The 16,951-nt window shown below is 44.9% G+C and overlaps 1 protein-coding gene across 1 annotated transcript in view; it reads left to right on the forward strand.

Annotated features, from left to right (window-relative positions):
• The window catches only part of olfm3a (olfactomedin 3a), a 66,308-nt gene that overhangs the window by 21,149 nt on the left and 28,208 nt on the right, over positions 1-16,951 (forward strand). The window lies entirely within an intron of this gene.

Consider the following 16,951-nt stretch of genomic DNA (forward strand, 5'->3'; position numbering starts at 1 on the left):
TGGGAATCAGAGCCACATGTCTGAGAGGGGGTCAGTTGCAGACGTGACAGTTTTAGGATATATTGAATCTAAAAGGAAGGTTTCTCACACTATGAAACAAAGGAATAAGTTAAAGTGTGTGTGCTTTAATGCAAGGAGTGTCCAAAATAAAAGTGACGAACTTAAAATATGGATCAGTACTTGGGGCTATGATGTTGTGGCCATAACGAAGACATATGTTTCACTGGGGCAGGGATGGTTGCTTGATGTTCCAGGGTTTAGAACGTTTAAAAAGAACAGAGAGGGTGGAAAAAGAGGAGGTTGTGTAGCATTGTTAACCAGAGAGTGCATCACAGCTACAGAAATGAAGTTTGTTGAGGAAGGTTTGCCTACTGAGTCAGTATGGGTGGAAATTAGGAACAGCAAGGGAACAGCCATCGCATTGGGTGTTTTCTACAGACCACCTAATAGCAGTAGAGAGATTGAAGATCTCATAGGAGGGCAGATTTTGGAAAAATGCAAAAGTAGCAGGTTGTTGTTATGGGTGATTTCAACTTTCCCAATATTAACTGGAACCTCCTAAGTGTAGATGGTTTGGATGGAGCCAATTTTGTCAGATGTGTTCAGGAGGGTTTCCTTACTCAGTATGTAGACAGACCGACGAGGGGAGAGGCCATTTTGGATTTGGTGCTCGGCAACGAGCCAGGACAGATGTCAGATCTCGCGGTGGGAGAGCACTTTGGTGACAGTCATCACAACTACCTCACATTTAGCATAGCCTTGGAGAGGGAAAGGCACAGTTACCAAGGGAAGATATTCAATTGGGGAAAAGGAAATTATGATACTATCAGACAGGAGTTGGGAAGTATAGACTGGGAGCAATTGTTCCACAGAAAAGGCACAGCAGACATGTGGAGACTATTTAAGGAGAAATTGTTCCGAGTGATGCACAAATTCGTTCCTCTGAGGCAGGTAAGAAGAGGTAAGATTAAGGAACCTTGGATGACGAGAACAGAGGAACTTCTCGTCAAAAGGAAAAAGGCAGCTTATGTAAGGTGGAGGTAGCAAGGGCCTTGCACAGCTTTAGAGGATTACAGGCTAGCTAGAAAGGAGCTCAGAAATGGACTGAGGAGAGCCAGGAGGGGGCACAAAAAAGGCTTGGCAAGACGGATTAGGGAGAACCCAAAGGCGTTTTACTCATACGTGAGGAATAAGAGAATGATCAGGGAGAAGGTAGGGGCGATCAGGGATAGCGGAGGGAACTTGTGCGTGGAGTCTGAGCAGATAGGGGAAGCCCCAAATGAGTTTTTTGCTTCGGTTTCAACAAAGGAAAGGGAACTTGTTATAAATGAAAACTTAGAGGAGCTGGGATACAGTCTTGACCAGATCAAGATTGAATGAAGTTGATTTGCTAGAAAGTTTGGAAAACATTAAGATTGATAAGTCCCCAGGGCCAGACCAGATTTATCCTAGGCTGCTCCAGGAAGCGAGAAAGGAGGTTGCTAAGCCGCTGGCGAGGATATTTGACTCCTCACTCTCCACGGGAGTCGTACTGGAGGACTGGAAGGAGGCAAATGTTGTTCCTCTTTTCAAGAATGATAATAGGGAAATCCCTGGCAATTACAGACCAGTCAGTCTGTGGTCAGCAAAATTTTGGAAAGAATTCTGAAGGATAGGATTTATGACTATTTGGCAAAGCAAAGTGTGATTAAAGGCAGTCAGCATGGCTTTGTGAGGGGCAGGACATGCCCCACAAATCTTATTGAGTTCTTTGAGGAGGTGTCAAGACAGGTCGATGATGGTCGAGCAGTGGATGTGGTGTATATGGATTTCAGCAAGGCATTTGATAGGGTTCCCCATGGTAGGCTCATTCATAAAGTCAGGAAGTATGGGATACAGGGAGATTTGGCTATCTGGATTCAAAATTGGCTGGCTGACAGAAGTCAGAGAGTGGTTGCAGATGGAAAGTATTCTGCCGGTTATACAGTGTTGAGTGGGGTCCCGCAGGGCTCTGTACTTGGGCCTCTGCTCTTTGTAGTTTTTATAAATGACTTGGATGAGGAGGTTGAGGGGCGGGTGAGTAAATTCGCAGATGACACAAAGGTTGGAGGTGTCGTCGATTGTATAGAGGGCTACTGCAGGCTACAGCGTGACATAGACACGATGCAGAGCTGGGCTGAGAAATGGCAGATGGAGTTCAACCTGGATAAGTGCGAAATGATGCATTTTGGAAGGTCGAACTCGAATGCTGAATATAGGATTAAAGACAGGATTCTTAGCAGTGTGAAGGAACAGAGGGATCTGGGTGTACAAGTACATAAATCCCGCAAAGTTGCCACCCAAGTGTATAGGGTTGTTAAGAAAGCATATGGTGTCTTGGCTTTCATCAACAGGGGGATAGAGTTTAAGAGCCGTGAGGTTTTGCTGCAGCTCTACAAGTCCCTGGCGAGGCCACACTTGGAATATTGTTCCAGTTTTGGTCGCCCTACTATAGGAAAGGTACAGAGGCTTTGGAGAGGGTGCAAAGAAGATTTACCAGGATGCCGCCTGGACTGGAGGGCTTGCCTTATGAAGAAAGGTTGATTAGGCTCGGTCTCTTCTCTCTGGACAGAAGGAGACCTAATAGAGGTGTACAAGATAATGAGAGGAATAGATAGAATCAATAGCCAGAGACTTTTCCCCAGGGCAGGATTGACTGGTACGAGGAGTCATAGTTTGAAGATATTAGGAGGAAGGTACAGAGGAGACTCCAGAGATAGTTTTTTTACGCAGAGAGTTGTGAATGCATGGAATGCGTTGCCAGCGGTGGTGGTGGAAGCAGAGTCATTGGGGACATTTAAGCGACTGCTGGACATGCATATGGATAGCAGTGAGTTGAGGGGTGCGTAGGTTGTTACTATATTTTACATTAGAATTAAATCTCGGCACAACATCATGGGCCAAAGAGCCTGTTCTGTGCTGTACATTTCTATGTTCTATGAACACACAAATAAGAATCAAGCATAGGCCTCTCAGCCCTTTGTGAGCCTGGTCCACCATTCAATTAGATCATAGTGGCTCAGTGGTTAGCACTGCTGCCTCACAGCACCAGGGTCACAGGTTTGATTCCAGCCTCGGGTGACTGTCTGTGTGGAGTTTGCACATTCTCCCCGTGCATGCGTGGGTTTCCTCCGGGTGCTCCAGTTTCCTCCCACAGTCCAAAGAATGTGCAGGTCAGGTGAATTGGCTATGCTAAATTGCCCATTGTGTTGGGTGCATTAGTCAGAGGGAAATGGGTCTGGGTGGGTTACTCTTCCAAGGGTCGGTATGGACTTGTTGGGCCGAAGGGCCTGTTTCCACACTGTAGAGAATCAAAAAAAAATCTAATCTGATTTTAACCATAATTGTACATTCCTGCATATTCCCAATTAACTTTCATCCCTTTGGTAATCAATCTACCTCTGCCTTAAAAATATTTAAAGATTCTGCATAAATGGGAATTTCAGACTCACAACCCTCTGCAAGAGAAAAATCATGGAATTATATGGCACACAATGAGGCCATTTGACCCACTCTGTCTTTACCGGCTCCCAAATTACCTACCCAGCTAATTCCACTCTCCAACCTGATCTACACAGCCCATTAAATTCATCACTTTCAAATATATAACCAGCTCTCTTTTGAAACCTCCTATGGAATCCACCTCCACCATGCTCCCAGGTAGCGCATTCCAAATCCTAACAACTCTCTGACATTTCTCCTCATCTCAATCCTAGCTCTCCTGCTGACAATCTTGAAATTATGACCTCTAGTTATTGACATATCAACTGGGGGAAACAGAATATTCTTCTTTACCCTGTCAAAAATTTTCATAATTTGTAACATCTCAATCAGGTTACCTCTTAATCTTCTCTGCTCCAAGGAGATTAAGCCTAATCTCTCTAATTTTGTAACAAAATCTCTCATTCCTGGTGTCATTCTAGTAAATCTCCTCTGAACTCTCTTCAGGACTTTAACATCCTTCCTTAAATAAGGTGCCCAGAACTGAACACTTTAATGTGATCTGGCCAATGATTTGTAGAGGTGTAGCATCACTTCCTTGCTTTTATGCCCTAATTTATAAACCCAAGGATCCTATTAGCCTTCTTAACAACTGTTTCAACATGCCTGGCTACCTTCAGAGAACTATGCCTAAGTCCCTCTGCTTCTGTACTCTCCTCAAATTTGTGGCATTGAGCCTGTATTGATTCTCTCCCTTTTTTTTTCACCAATATGCTTTACCTTACAATTCTCTGCACTGAAATTTATCTACAAGGTGTTTGCCCATTTAACCAACTTGTTAATGTCCCTCTGAAGTCACTCAGTGTCTTCCTTATGATTCTCCATTCCCTAGTTTCGTATCATCGGTCTTAAATGAGCATCTTCTTAATTTTAAACTACCACCCTGAATTCTAGACTCTTCCACAAGAAGAAACATCCTTTCTGCACCTACCTGGTGAAGTCCCGTCGGGATCTTATACATTTCAATTAGGTCACCTCTGACTCTTCTAAACTCCAGAGAATACAGGCCCAACCTGTCTAACGTATCCTCAGAAGGCAATCCACTCATTCCAGATATTAGTCTTGTAAACCTCCTCTGATCTACTCCCGATGTAATAACATCCTTCTGTAAATATGATGACCAGTACCATACACAGTACTCCAGATCTTCTGGTAAAATGGTGGGATTTTCAGGTAAGATGACAGCGGAGCAGGGCTCCTGAACATGGGGCTCATTCACTCTGTTTACTTTTAGAGTCATAGTCATAATGTCATAGAGTCATAGAGATGTACAGCATGGAAACAGACCCTTCGGTCCAACCCGTCCATGCCGATCAGATATCCCAACCCAATCTAGTCCCACCTGCCAGCACCCGGCCCATATCCCTCCAAACCTTTCCTATTCATATACCCATCCAAATGCCTCTTAAATGTTGCAATTGTACCAGCCTCCACCACATCCTCTGGCAGCTCATTCCATACACGTACCACCCTCTGCATGAAAAAGTTGCCCCTTAGGTCTCTTTTATATCTTTCCTCTCTCACCCTAAACCTATGCCCTCTAGTTCTGGACTCCCCGTCCCGAGGGAAAAGACTTTGCCTATTTATCCTATCCATGCCCCTCATAATTTTGTAAACCTCTATAAAGGTCACCCCTCAGCCACCGACGCTCCAGGGAAAACAGCCCCAGCCTGTTCAGCCTCTCCCTATAGCTCAAATCCTCCAACCCTGGCAACATCCTTATAAATCTTTTCTGAACCCTTTCAGGTTTCACAACATCTTTCCGATAGGAAGGAGACCAGAATTGCACACAACATTCCAACAGTGGCCTGACCAATGTCCTGTACAGCCACAACAAGACCTCCCAACTCCTGTACTCAATACTCTGACCAATAAAGGAAAGCATACCAAACGCCTTCTTCACTATCCTATCTACCTGCGACTCCACTTTCAAGGAGCTATGAACCTGCACTCCAAGGTCCCTTTGTTCAGCAACACTCCCTAGGACCTTACCATTAAGTGTATAAGTCATGCTAAGATTTGCTTTCCCAAAATGCAGCACCTCGCATTTATCTGAGTTAAACTCCATTTGCCACTTCTCAGCCATTGGCCCACCTGGTTCAGATCCTGTTGTAATCTGAGGTAACCCTCTTCCATGTCCACTACACCTCCAATTTTGGTATCATCTGCAAACTTACTAACTGTACCTCTTATACTCGCATCCAAATCATTTATGTAAATGACAAAAAGTAGAGGGCCCAGCACTGATCCTTGTGGCACTCCACTGGTCACAGGCCTCTAGTCTGAAAAACAACCCTCCACCACCACCCTCTGTCTTCTACCTTTGAGCCAGTTCTGTATCCAAATGGCTAGTTCTCCCTGTATTCCATGAGATCTAACCTTGCTAATCAGTCTCCCATGGGGAACCTTGTCAAACGCCTTACTGAAGTCCACATAGATCACATCTACTGCTCTGCCCTCATCAATCTTCTTTGTTACTTCATCAAAAAACTCAATCAAGTTTGTGAGACATGATTTCCCATGCACAAAGCCATGTTGACTATCCCGAATTAGTCCTTGCCTTTCCAAATACACGTACATCCTGTCCCTCAGGATTCCCTCCAACCACTTGCCCACCACTGAGGTCAGGCTCACTGGTCTATAGTTCCCTGGCTTGTCCTTACCACCCTTCTTAAACAGTGGCACTGCGTTTGCCAACCTCCAGTCTTCCGGCACTTCACCTGTGACTATCGATGATACAAATATCTCAGCAAGAGGCCCAGCAATCACTTCTCTAGCTTCCCACAGAGTTCTCGAGTCCTACAGCATAGAGACAAGCTTTTTGGCCCAAACTGGTCCATGCTGATCAAAATGTCCATCTACACTAACCTCATTTTCCTGCACTTGGCCCATATCCTTCTAAACCTTTCCTATCTATGTATCTGTCCAAATGCCTTTTAAATGTTGTCTATTGACACACCCCAACCACTTCTGTTGACAGCTCATTCCATACGGGTACCATCCTCTCTGTAACAATGTAGCCCCTCAAGTTCCCATTAATTCTTTCCTCTCTAACTTTAAACTAATGCCGTCTTATCTTCGATTCCCAGGGTTAGAGAAAAAGACTGAGTGCATTCACACGATCCATGCCTCTCATAATCTTATACACTTCTATAAGACACCCTCTTCATCTCCTACACTCTAAAGAAAAAAGTCCTCGCTTGTCCAACCTCCTCTTTTTGTAACAGAGTACACATGGCAATAAATAAATAAAGAGCTGAAAATGTGTTGCTGGAAAAGCGCAGCAGGTCAGGCAGCATCCAGGGAACAGGAGAATCGACGTTTCGGGCATAAGCCCTTCTTCAGGAATGAGGAAAGTGTGTGAGGACACTGTTCCCTGGATGCTGCCTTTTCCAGCAACACATTTTCAGCTCTGATCTCCAGCATCTGCAGACCTCACTTTCTCCTCAATAAATAAATAAATGTGGTCTCACCAATGCTGTTTATAACTGAAGCACTTCATTCTTCTTGCACGAAAACATAACATTCCATCAGTTTTACTTATTACTCACTGTGCTTTCTGTAATTCATGCACTAGGACATGTAGATCTCGCCACATCTCGGAGCTCTATAACCTCTCAACATCTAGATAATTAACTTTTTTTAATCTTTCTGCCAAAATAGACAATTTTACACTTTCCAACATTATAGTCCATTTGCCAGATCTTTGCACACTCACTTAACTTATCCATATCCCTTTGTAAGCTCCTTATGCCTTATTGTTGTGTCTTCAGTAAATTTAGCTACCAGCTTCAGTTCCTTCATCTAGATCATTTATTTAAATTGTAAAGGATTGAGGCCCCAACACTAATCCCTACAGCATACCCTTATGACCACTCATATCATTCTGCCAGCTTGAAAAAGATTCATTTATTTCTACTCTGTTTGTTTAGCCAGCCAATCTATTATCCTTGCCAATATGTTACCCATCCCATTATGAGCGTTTATTTCCCACAATTACTTTAATGTGGCTCCTTATCCAGTGCCTCTGGATATCTAAATACAGTACATCCACTGCTTCCCCTTCATCCACAGCACAAACTACTTCTTCAAAGAATTCCAATAAGATAGTTAAACATGACTTCCATTTACAAAACCATGTTGGCTCTACCTGATAACCCTGAACTTACCCAACTGACCTGTTAGACCATCTTTAATAATAGCTTTTAATATTTTTTCTTTGACAGATGTTAAGTCATCTGGCCTGTGATTTTGAATAAAGGAGTTACATTTGTTACTTTCCAATGTAAAAGAACCTCCCCTGGAATTTAAAGCATTTTGAAAAATTAAATCCAACACACCAATGTGTGTTCTTGGATGTTATTTGTATCTTCTATTATGAAGACTGGTGTAAAATACCTGACCAACTCATCTTTTTATTGACTTGATTGAACAATACTTTTGTTCAGCATTGCTTGCAACTCCTTAGATACTGAATTGGTCCATACTCACATACAGCAAGATCAGGTTTGGGCTGATAAGTGTCAATTGATACTTGCGCCACACTGGTATCAGGCAATAACCATCTCAAACAGGACAGTTCAGCCATCTCTCCTTGAAATCAATGACAATAATAACATTGCAATCTCGACCATTAATATTTTGGCATCACGATTGATCAAAAAGTGCACTGCATATAAATTGCATATATAGATCAAAGAACAAAGAACATAGAACATTACAGCACAGTATAGGCCATTCAGCCCTCAATGTTGCACCAACCTGTGAAACCAATCTGCAGCCCATCTAACCCATACTATTCCATTCGGGTCCACATGCCTATCCAATGACCATTTAAATACCCTTAAAGTTGGCAAGTCTACTACAGTTGCAGGCAGGGCATTCCATGCTCCAACTACTCTCTGAGTAAAGAAACTATCTCTGACATCTGTTTTATATCTAGCATCCCTCAATTTAAAGCTATGTTCCCTCATGCTAGCCATCACCATCTGAAGAAAAAGGCTCTCACTGTCCAACCTATCTAACCCTCTTATTTCATATGTCCGAATTAAGTCATGTCTCAACCTTTCTCTCTCTAACGTAAACAGCCTCAAGTCCCTCACAGCCTTTCCTCATAAGGCCTTCACTCCATACCAGGCAACATCCTAATAAATCTCCTCTGAACCCTTGCCAAAGCTTCCACATCCTTCCTATAATGTGGTGGCCAAAACTGTACGCAATACTCCAAATGTGGCCACACCTGAGTTTTGTACAGCTGCATGATCTCATGGTTCCAATACTCAATCCATCTACCAATAAAAGCTAACACAACCGTATGCCTTCTTAACAACCCTAACAACCTGGGTGGAAAAAGTGAGGACCGCAGATGCTGGAGATCAGAGCTGAAAATGTGTTGCTGGAAAAGCACAGCAGGTCAGGCAGCATCCAAGGAACAGGAGAATCGACGTTTCGGGCATAAGCCCTTCTTCAGAAATGAGGAAAGTGTGCCCAGCAGGCTAAGATAAAAGGTAGGGAGGAGGGACTTGGGGGAGGGGTGTTGGAAATGCAATAGGTGGAAGGAGGTCAAGGTGAGGGTGATAGGCCAGAGTGGGGTGGGGGCGGAGAGGTCAGGAAGAAGATTGTAGGTTAGGAAGGCGGTGCTGAGTTCGGGGGATTTGACTGAGACAAACACACACGGGCGGCACGGTGGCACAGTGGTTAGCACTGCTGCCTCACAGCGCCAGAGACCCGGGTTCAATTCCCGACTCAGGCGACGGACTGTGTGGAGTTTGCACATTCTCCCCGTGTCTGTGTGGGTTTCCTCCGGGTGCTCCGGTTTCCTCCCACAGTCCAAAAGATGTGTAGGTCAGGTGAATTGGCCATGCTAAATTGCCTGTAGTGTTAGGTAAGAGGGGGTAAATGTAGGGGTATGGGTGGGTTGCGCTTCGGCGGGTCGGTGTGAACATATTGGGCCGAAGGGCCTGTTTCCACACTGTAAGTAATCTAAAAGGTGGGGGGAGGGGAAATGAGGAAACGGGAGAACACTGAGTCTAGACTACACCTCCTCCCACCCTGCCCCCTGTAAAAACGCCATCCCATATTCCCAATTCCTTAGTCTCCGCCGCATCTGCTCCCAGGAGGACCAGTTCCAAATCCGTACAACCCAGATGGCCTCCTTCTTCAAGGACTGCAATTTCCCCCCAGACGTGGTCGACGATGCCCTCCACCGCATCTCTTCCACTTCCCGCTCCTCCGCACTTGAGCCCCGCCCCTCCAACCACCACCAGGTCAGAACCCCACTGGTCCTCACCTACCACCCCACCAATCTCCATGTACAGCGCATCATCCGCCATCATTTCCGCCACCTCCAAACGGACCCCACCACCAGGGATATATTTCCCTCCCCTCCCCTATCAGCGTTCCAAAAAGACCACTCCCTCCGTGCCTCCCTCGTCAGGTCCACACCCCACACCAACCCAACCTCCACTCCCGGCACCTTCACCTGCAACCGCAAGAAATGCAAAACTTGCGCCCACACCTCCCCCCTTACTTCCCTCCAAGGCCCCAATGGGATACTTCCATATCCGCCACAAATTCACCTGCACCTCCACACACATCATCTATTGCATCCGCTGCACCCAATGTGGCCTCCTCTATATTGGGGAGACAGGCTGGTTACTTGCGGAACATTTCAGAGAATACCTCTGGGACACCCGGACCAACCAACTCAACCACCCTGTGGCTCAACACTTCAACTCCCCCTCCCACTCCACCAAGTACATGCAGTCCTTGGACTCCTCCATCGCCAGACCATAGCAACACGACGGTTGGAGGAAGAGCGCCTCATTTTCCGCCTAGGAACCCTCAATCCACAAGGGATGAACTCAGATTTCTCTAGTTTCCTCATTTCCCCTCCCCCCGCCTTGTCTCAGTCAAATCCCCCGAACTCAGCACCGTCTTTCTAACCTACAATCTTCTTCCTGACCTCTCCGCCCCCACCCCACTCCGGCCTATCACCCTCACCTTGACCTCCTTCCACCTATTGCATTTCCAACGCCCCTCCCCCAAGTCCCTCCTCCCTACCTTTTATCTTAGCCTGCTGGGCACACTTTCCTCATTCTTGAAGAAGGGCTTATGCCCAAAACGTCGATTCTCCTGTTCCTTGGATGCTGCCTGACCTGCTGCGCTTTTCCAGCAACACATTTTCAGCTAACAACCTGGGTGGCAACTTTCAAGGATCTATGCACCTGGACACCAAGATCTCTCTGCTCATCTACACTATCAAGAATCTTATCATTAGCCCAGTACTCTGCATTCCTGTTACTCCTTCCAAAGTGATTCACCTCACAATTTTTCACAGCAAAAGGAATCTATCAGAGGATGGGCATCATTGTAAGTAACTGACATCCAGATTCTCCAAAACTTATCAACCATCTACAAGACTCCAAAGTCAGGGGTGTGATTGAATACTCACCACTTGCCTCGGTGAATGTAGCTTCAACAACACTCTAGAAGCTTGACACCATGCAGGAAAAAGCAGCCTATTTTGATAGGTACCACATTCACATATGTTCACTCCCTCCACCATCGGCACTCAGTGCCAGCAGTTCGTATTACCATAAAAGATGCACTGCAGTAACACAATCAAACCTTTTGACAGCACCTTCCAAACCCATCAGCACTACTATGAGCAGCAGTTACATGCCACCTACAAGTTCCTCTCGAAGCCACTCCACATTCTGAATTGGAAATATATCACTGTTCCTTCAGCATTTTGAACGAGTCAAAATCCTAGAACTCCCTCCCCAACTGCACTATAGGTGTATTTACAGCAGGTCATGTTACAGATACATAAGACTTTGGTTTGGTCACATTTGGAATACTGCATACAGTTCTGGTTGCCATGCTACCAAAAGGATGTGGATGCCTGGTATGGAGGGTGCAGAGCAGGTTCACCAGTATGCTGCCTGGTATGGAGGGTGGTATTTATGAAGAGAGGTTGAATAGATTAGGATTATTTTCATTAGAAAGATGGAGGTTGAGGGAGGACCTGATCGAGGTCTGTAAAACCATGAGAGGTATAGACTGGGTGAATAGCAAAAAGTTTTTTTCCCAGAGTGGGGGACTCAATTACTAGGGGTCATGATGTTCAAAATGAGAGGGGAAAAGTTTAGGGGAGATATGCGTGGGAAGTTCTTTACGCAGAGGGTGGTGGTGCCCAGAACACATTGCCAGCAAAAGTGGTAGAGGTGGACACAATAGCGTCATTTAAGATGTATCTAGACAGATACATAAATGGGCAAAAAACAAGGGGATACAAACCCTTAGAAAATAGATAGAGGATCTGGATCAGTGCAGGCTTGGAGGGTAAAAGGGCCCGTTCCTGCACTGTGATTTTCTTTGTTCTTTGTTCTTAACTGTGGGTGGAAACCAGAGCACCTGGAGGAAACCCACACAGACAGGGGGAGAATGTGCAAACTCCAAACAGACAATCACTCGAAGGTGGAATCGAATGCAAGTCCTTGATGCTGTGAGGCAGCAGTGCTAACCACTGAACCACTGTGCTGCCCTGTAATGGAAAGTGAATGTTGAAGTGTTGGAATATGAGAGTACATTTTCAGTGTTGTAGTAGAGTGGTAGGAGTGTTGTCAGTGTCGCTGAGTAGTGTTAGGAGATCATTTGCTGACAGGAAACCCGGACATCTCAAAGGTATTGAACAGGTGTGAAATTTCAGATGCCTATTTAGTGAGCAAATCAACTAAACTGAGGGTGGATGACTTGAGGAAAACCAGTGTCATGGTGCCCGAGGCTACTCTGAGACAAGACAGGGAGACTGGTAGGCAGATTGCAAACATGGCAAAATTGAAGACTGCAGATGCAGGAGACCAGAGTCTAGAGTAGAGTGGTGCGAGAAATGCACTACAGGTCAGGCAGCATCTGAGGAGCAGGAAAATTGATGTTTTAAGCAAAAAGTGCTTCATCAGGAATCCTGATGAAGGGCTGTTCCTCCTCCTCGGATGCTGCCTGACCTGTTGTGCTTTTCTAGCACCACTCTAATCTAGATTACAAAGATGGTAGTAGAGTCATAGAGTCATAGAAATGTACAGCATGGAAACAGACCCTTTGGTCCAACTCGTCCATGCCAACTAGATATCCCAACCCAATCCAGTCCCAACTGCCAGCACCCGGCCCATATCCCTCCAAAACCTTCCTATTCATATACCCATCCAAATGCCTTTTAAATGTTGCAATTGTACCACTTCCTCTGACAGCTCATTCCATACATGTACCATCCTCTGTGTGAAAAAGTTGCCCCATAGGTCTCTTTTATATATTTCCTCTCTCACTTACGCCCTCTAGTTCTGGACTCCCCAACCCCAGGGAAAAGACTTTGCCGATTTACCCTATCCTTGCCCCTCATAATTTTGTAAACCTCTATAAGGTCACCCCTCAGCCTCCGAGGCACCAGGGAAAACAGCCCCAGCCTGTTCAGCCTCTCCCTATAGCTCAAATCCTCCAACCCTGGCAACATCCTTGTAAATCTTTTCGGAACACTTTCAAGTTTCACAACATCTTTCCGATAGGAAGGAGACCAGAATTGCATGCAATATTCCAACAGTGGCCTAAACAATGTCCTGTACAGCCACAACATGACCTCCCAACTCCTGTATTCAATACTCTGATCAATAAAGAAAATCATACCAAACGCTGCCTTCACTAGCCTATCTACCTGCGACTCCACTTTCAAGGAGCTATGAACCTGCACTCCAAGGTCTCTCTGTTCAGCAACAGTCCCTAGGACCTTACCATTACGTGTATAAGTCCTGCTAAGATTTGCTTTCCCAAAATGCAGCACCTCGCATTTATCTGAATTAAACTCCATCTGCCACTTCTCAGCCCATTGGCCCATCTGGTCAAGATCCTGTTGTAATCTGAGGTAACCCTCTTCCATGTCCACTACACCTCCAATTTTAGTGTCAACTGCAAACTTACTAACTGTACATCTTATGCTCACATCTAAATCATTTATGTAAATGACAAAAAGTAGAGGACCCAGCACCGATCCTTGTGGCACTCCACTGATCACAGGCCTCCAGTCTGAAAACAACCCTCCAACACCACCCTGTCTTCTACCTTTGAGCCAGTTCTGTATCCAAACGGCTAGTTCTCCCTGTATTCGGTGAGATCTAACCTTGCTAATCAGTCTCCCATAGGAAACCTTGTCGAACACCTTACTGAAGTCCATATAGACCACATCTATAGCTCTGCTCTCATCAATCCTCTTTGTTACTTCCTCAAAAAACTCAATCAAGTTTTTGAGACATGATTTCCCACGCACAAAGCTTTGTTGACTATCCCTAATCAGTCCTTGCCTTTCCAAATACATGTACATCCTGTCCCTCAGGATTCCCTCCAACAACTTGCCCACCACCAACATCAGGCTCACCGGTCTATAGTTCCCTTTTTGCCCTCCTGATTTCTCTCTTAAGTATACTTCTACTGCCTTTACACTCTTCTGAGGATTCACTCGATCTATCTTGTCTTTTTCTTAACCAAACCCTCAATTTCTTTAGTCATCCAGTATTCCCTACCAGCCTTTTCTTTCACTCTGACCGGAATATACTTTCTCTGGATTCTCGTTATCTCATTTCTAAAGGCTACCCATTTTCCAGCCATTTCTTTGCCTGCGAACATCTGCTCCCAATCAGCTTTTGAAAGTTCTTGCCTAATATTGTCAAAATTGGCCTTCCTCCAATTTAGATCTGGTCTATCCTTTTCCATCATTATTTTAAAACTAATAATGGTCACTGGCCCCAGAGTGCTTCCCGCACTGACACCTCAGTCACCTGCCAAGATTGTCAACACATTCAATTCAGACTAGATTGGATTTTGGTATTTTTTGGGGTATAATCTAAACTGATGGGCCTAATTCAAATTTGTTTTTTGTCGTTTCCAGGCAGCCAGCTACCCCAGTAGCTGGAGAACATGTTACATTGTGTCTTATTGAGAATACTTGTTACTGTCACTGCTCGCTTTTAACTCTCTTAAAAGGTATAGTTCACCCACATCTTCATAACACAAGGCCTTTATTAGAAATAGGTTGGTATAAAGGAAGGAGGTGGAGTAACCTTGGTCAAAGACAGTATCGAGATACAGTTCCTGAATTGGAATCTATATGGTTTGAGGTGAGAAACAAGAAGGGAGCAGAGATCTTGTTGGATGTTTTTTATTGACCTCTAAATAGTGGGGAAGGAGGAGAAACGATATCCATAAATCTACCCACAAATTCTTTCTTTGACTCCCACCCCACTATTTGGAGGTCTATAATAAATACCCAACAAGATCTCTGCTCCCCTAGGATCCATATATTCAACATGTGCTTCCTTTCCTTGTTAGTCCTCCCAAAATGCAGAGAAGGATTAAATTCCATTTGCCAATGTTTAGCCCATTTGAACAGCCTATGCAGAACTGGGGTGAGGAGAAATTTATTCACACTGACAGTGGTGAGCCTGTGGAATTTGCACGATTTCAAGAAGGTGTTAGGACCAAAGGGATCAAAGGGTATGTGGAGAAAGAAGGAACAGGGGACTGATTTGGATGATCAGGAGTGACTACATTGAATAATTGAGCAGTTTCAAACAGCCAAATGGTCTACTCCTGATCCTAATTTCTATGTTCATATCATCTTGTAATTTAAGGCCTTCCTCCTTGATTTTTACCATAGCATCAATTTGCATGTCATTTGTGAACATAGAACATAGAAAAGTACAGCACAGGACAGCCCTTCAGCACACGATGTTGTGTCGAGGATTAATCCTAATCTAAAATAAAATAACCTAACCTACGCACCCCTCAATCCATTGCTGTCCATGTGCATGAACAGCAGTCGCTTAAATGTCTCTAATAACTCTGTTCCATCATCACCGCTGGCAACACATTCCATGCATTCACAACTCTTTGTATAAAGAACCTACCTCTGACGTCTCCTCTATACCTTCCTCCTAACAACTTAAAATTATGACCCCTCGTGCCAGTCAATTCTGTCCTGGGGAAACATCTCTGGCTATCGACACTATCCATGCCTCTCATTACCTTGTTAAAAATCACACAACACAGGTTATAGTCCAACAGGTTTAATTGGAAGCACACTATCTCATTACCTTGTATACCTCAGTCATGTCACCTCTCTTCCTCCTTCTCTCCAGAGAGAAAAGTCCGAGCTTAGTCAACCTCTCTTCGTAAGTCAAGCCCTCCAGTCCAGGCAGCATCCTGGTAAACCTTCTTTGCACCCTCTCCAAAGCCTCCACATCTTTCCGATAATAGGGTGACCAGAACCGGATACAATATTCAAAGTGTGCTCTCCCCAGGGTTTTATAGAGCTGCAGCGAAACCTTGCAGCTCTTAAGCTTGATCCCCCTGTTAATGAAAGCCAAAACACCATATGCTTTCTTAACAATCCTATCCACTTGGGTTGCAACTTTGAGGGATCTTTGTACTTGAACACCAAGATCCCTCTGTTCCTCTACACTGCCGAGAATCCTGTCTTTAATTCTCTATTCTGCATTCAAGTTCAACCTTCCAAAATGCATCAGTTCGAATTTATCCAAGTTGAACTCCATCTGCCATTTCTCAGCCCGGCTCCACATCCTGTCCATGTTGCACTGCAGCCTGCAATAGCCCTCGATACTATCAACAGCACCTCCAACATTTATGTCATTTGCAAATTTACTAACCCACCCCACAACCTCCTCATCTAAGTCATTTATAAAAACTACAAAGAGCAGAGGCCCAAGAACAGAGCCCTGCAGGATACCACTCAACACTGAGCTCCAGACAGAATACTTTCCACCTACAACCATCCTCTGCCGTCCATCAGCCAACCAATTCCGAATCCAGACAGCCAAGTCTCCTTGTATCCCATACTTCCTGACTTTATGAATGAGCCTACCGCGGGGAACCTTATCAAATGTCTTGCTGAAGTCCAAATACACCACATCCACTGCTCGACCTCTGTCGATCTGTCTCGTCACCTCCTCAAAGTACTCAATAAGATTTGTGAGGCATGACCTGCCCCTCACAAAGCCATGCTGACTGCCTTTAATCATGCTATGCATTTCCAAATAGTCATAAATCCTATCCCTCAGAATTCTTTCCAAAACCTTACTGACCACAGACGTAAGACTGACTGGTCTGCAATTGCCAGAGATTTCCCTGTGCCCTTCTTGAAAACAGGAACAACATTTGCCTCCCTCCAATCCTCCGGTACGATTCTCATAGAGAGCGAGGAAGCAAAGATCTTTGCCAGCAGCTTAGCAACCTCCATTCGTGCTTCCCGGAGCAACCTATGATAAATCTGGTCGGCTCTGGGGACTTATCAATCTTAATGTTTGCCAAAGTTTCCTGTACATCAACCTCATCAATCTTGATCTGTTCAAGCCTGTTTCCCAGATCC

Source organism: Chiloscyllium plagiosum, unplaced genomic scaffold, assembly GCF_037043375.1.
Source record: "Chiloscyllium plagiosum isolate Xiang-an unplaced genomic scaffold, Cpla_swu_hap1 HiC_scaffold_9, whole genome shotgun sequence".
Classification (NCBI taxonomy): domain Eukaryota; kingdom Metazoa; phylum Chordata; class Chondrichthyes; order Orectolobiformes; family Hemiscylliidae; genus Chiloscyllium; species Chiloscyllium plagiosum.